We start from the raw sequence: 4,435 nt of genomic DNA on the forward strand, positions 1-4,435 counted from the left end.
GGAGAGCGGATCTTTTTTACTTACTCTCTTTCCCATTCTTGCTCTGCAAAGTTTGTCGCATCGTTAGAACGGATTTATCTCACTCTGCAATTTAATTCTGCAAAGCAGCTCTGGTTTGGAAGAAGGAAGTACCTTGCATTTAATTCATAGATACCATTCTGAACTGCTGATTTTTATTTTTATTTTTTATTTTTTAACCGGGAAACTCGTGTAGTCGAAGCAGGTACAGGGAAACTACCGGGCATGCCGCTTTTTTCTCCGTGTCTCCTGCAGGGAAGTGCACCAAGTACAGAAACTTGCGCATCGTAAGTTGGGTCTGTCGAATGTTGCAAAGTAACTGTTGGACATGGATGGATCGAGACTGCCAAGTTTAGGCATGACTTTTAACCACACTTGATGGCACCTTACTTTGCAAGAATAATAAACTAGTATTATAGAACAGAATTTTGTCTCTCTGTGTGTGTACATATCCATGTATATGCATGTATCTATATGCATCCTATCTAGAAATGCACATGCGAATTCTGCTATAAGAATCATGTGGAGGAACCTTGAGCCGACCTGGGTTTCCGTAGTGTAGTGGTTATCACGTTCGCCTAACACGCGAAAGGTCCCCGGTTCGAAACCGGGCGGAAACACTTTTATTATTTTTCTCGATACAGTTTGTGAGACGTTTTACGATCAGAACACGTTTAGAGGAGGTACCTGCCGGGCTTTGTGTTCTTTTGTACCAAATGATAAATATTAATATGGTTTGAACGCTCCGAGAACCATGCAAGTTCAGTCACTCAGCAAACTTTACCCAACCGCTCTGCATTTTTTGTTTTGCTTTCATTGCTCGCGTCGACTTATTTCCAAATGGGGTGCGTGTCGGTGGGGAGAAATCTGGGTGATTAAATGCCTATTTTAGGAAGATGGAGAAAACGTTGCGTGCTTCTGAAAGTGAGAACAAAGCGACGGCAGAATTCACACTTCAAATTCTCACACTGAAAGCTCTTACATTATTTCAAGACATTAATTGTGCATTTTAAAAAATCTACTTTTATTAACGCGGAATCATTGGGGGGGGGGAAGAGGATCGTTTCCTCCGTGTTTGGGAAAGGGAACTCTAAAAAGCAAGGAGCTGAGCAAGGGCCTGTTTGCAGAGCAGCCATGGATCGCATCTCTGCAACAGTGTGCCATTATTTCTAATCCGGATTATTTAAAAAAATGCATTTAAAAGTTTGCATTGAGCGCCATCGGCCACAGAGAAGTTTCCTTTGTACAGCTTCGTGAGAATTCCCTGCTTACCCCCCCCCCCCATCTACGCGGAGGGAGCGCCCGGTGGGGCAAACTTTTTTTGCAATAAAAAAGCATCAAAAGTGGCGACTGCTCCATCCCAGGGAAAACTGCAGTATTATACATTGGGGTGAGGTGAAGAGTGGACTAGCGATGCCTATTAGCCACAATGGCTATTGTTCTGCCCTCCACCGTTACAGGCACACCCCCCCCCCCCGCCCAGCGAAAGAATTCTGCGCACTGTAGTTTATCAAGGACTGTTGGAAATTTTAACTCGGGGTGTGGGTGTGTGTTAAATTACAGCATCCAGAACACTTGGTGTCAATATTGGCCCAACAGGTTGTTTCCCCCCACACCATGGCCCATCAGACAATGTCACACCAGTGACATCAACAGGAGGGCAGGTTTTAATTTTGCATGAGCTGTGCCACCATGTTCCTAGCAGGGAACAGGTTTGTGCATGCCAGGCAGCCTGATTTAATCTCTGCGCATCAGCTGCTCTGGCTCCGATCTTAAAGTGGAGGTAGGAGGTAGGAGACTCGCAGAGGCTTTTGTAAGCCTCCTCCCACCTCCCTTTTAGGTTGTAAAAAGTCTCTTCGTAATGGTGTGTTGGGATCCCATGTTTGGAATCTCGACTCGGCCATGAAGCTCACTAGGTGAGCTTAGCCCAGACACCATCTCTTAGCCTAACCTGTCTCACAGGGTTCTTGTGAGGATGAAATGGGGAGAACCATGTAATAATTACTTTATTATTATTTATACCTCACCCATGTGGCTAGGTTTCCCCAGCCACTCTGGGCAGCTCTCAATAGAATATCAAAAACATGACATCAAACATTAAAAACTTCCCTAAACAGGGCCACCTTCAGATGTCTTCTAAATGTCATATAGTTATTTCCTTGACATCTGATGGGAGGGTGTTCCACAGGGCGGGTGCCACTACTAAGAAGGCCCTCTGCCTGGTTCCCTGTAATCTCACTTCTTGCAGTGATGGAACCACCAGAAGGCTCTCTGAGCTGGACCTGTGTCTGGACTAAACAATGTGGGTAGAGACATTCCTCCAGGTATACTAGGCCAATGTATGTCTTTCAGGACCGGTGTTATATGGTCTCGGCAGCCACTCCCAGTCACCAGTCTAGCTGCCACATTCTGGATTAGTTGTAGTATCAGGGTCACCTTCAAAGGTAGCCCCATGTAGAGCGTATTGCAGTAGTCCAAGCAGGAGATATCTAGAGCATTCACGACTCTGCTGAGACAGTCTGCATACCAGATGGAGATGGTAGACAGCTGCCCTGGACACAGAACTGACCTGCGGCTCCGTGGACAGCTGTGAGTCCAAAATTACTCTCAGGCTGCGTACCTGGTCCTTCAGGGGCAGTTACGCTATTCAAGACCAGGGAGTCCTCCACACCTGCCTCCTTGAGATCCTTGGAAGATAAAGGTCATATATAAATATAACAAATCCACGATCAGAGCAAGATCTACCGTAGTTTCTACACAGCCTTTGGCAGCCTCCTAGGTTTAGCTCTAAGTTGGCATTGCCTAACAATAAGTACATCAGTTATGGAGCAGATGCATTTAGGTGGCATGAAGTCATTAAGTAGAGGTGGCGACAGGCCGACAAATAAATGTACTTGCACTCCCAAGATTCCCTCACCAAGTAACAGTGATCTATTTTCTGGAATGTGAATAATCAATAGGTAAAAGGTAAAGGGACCCCTGACCATTAGGTCCAGTCGTGGCCAACTCTGGGGTTGTGGCACTCATCTTGCTTTATTGGCCAAGGGAGCCGGCGTACAGCTTCCGGGTCATGTGGCCAGCATGACTAAGCTGCTTCTGGCAAACCAGAGCAGTGCATGGAAACACTGTTTACCTTCCCGCCGGAGCAGTATCTATTTATCTAAATGCACTTTTGACGTGCTTTCGAACTGCTAGGTTGGCAGGAGCAGGGACGGAACAACGGGAGCTCACCCTGCTGCGGGGATTCGAACCACCGACCTTCTGATCAGCAAGTCCTAGGCTTTGTAGTTTAACCCACAGCGCCACCCGTGTCCCTCTTGAATAATCAATACAATGAAGTAAATGTGAAAAATACAACATGCTTTCTTGCTTCTCAAAGGGTGCTTAAAAACACAATGAGAAATATAAGTCAGTTTTAGACTGCCTCCACTTTTGAAAACAATTTTCTTTTCATTTTGATTGAAACTGGGTGTGTTTTAAAATGCCTTGATTCAAGTTTTAGTAGATTTGCTGATATCCCTTCAGTATGGTCCCAGAAATAGTATTTTTTATTTAGCTAAATTTATATACTACTTTGTAATAAAACCTAAGTGCCTCCTAAATGAATCTTAAACCTCACAACTCATCTGAACAGGAGGGAGTGGCCCGGTTTCATGCATAACTAAAACTAAGGCATGACCTGTTTAGCCAAAATGTGGTGATTGTGAACATATGAATCCAGACAATCAGACTAACCACGGTGTGTCCAAACCGAACAACTTTGCTTAACCATGGTTTGTTTAGCCACACAATCTCCTGAACTTTGGCAAGCTACAGAGGCATAAAGCAAGAACAGCTGAAAACAAAGAAACTTTCTAGAAGTAAGCCGTGTCTTACTTGCTTATTGGTGAAACAACTCAGGTTCCCCTCCCCCCAACAAATCAGGGTTAAAGCAAGCCACGGTTTAGCATTATGCGCAAACACGGCAATCACAAAGGACTATTATTTAATCAGAAAGAGCAGGCTGAAAAGATGTACGTTTATGTCACATTCTCTTCATTATTGATTTAGATGAAACTTGCTTCATTAGGTATCTTTTGAGAACATAATTTTTTTCTTTCAAGTGTACAAAACAAAATAATTTAACACACATTGTGGAGAAAAAATAGAAACCTAACAGCTCTTTTTTAAAGAGCTGACTATGCCAATGAGAGTTTTGAGACAAGCATCTGTCAGCAACTGTGCTGCCACACTTATGAACATGATGCCATATATACTTTTTGTGATCTATTACCAGATTTCTGTGGCTCAGCTATTATGCATTTTTCTTTGACGGCTCTTGTGTGAATGTAATTCTACCTCAGTAACTTTTTACTGTTTGTGAAAACTCTACTTGTTATCACCTCTGTTTCAGACACAAAATCCAGAGTCTCGTCTC

Source organism: Podarcis melisellensis (genome assembly GCF_964234715.1).
Source record: "Podarcis melisellensis genome assembly, chromosome: 4".
Taxonomy (NCBI): Eukaryota; Metazoa; Chordata; class Lepidosauria; order Squamata; family Lacertidae; genus Podarcis; species Podarcis melisellensis.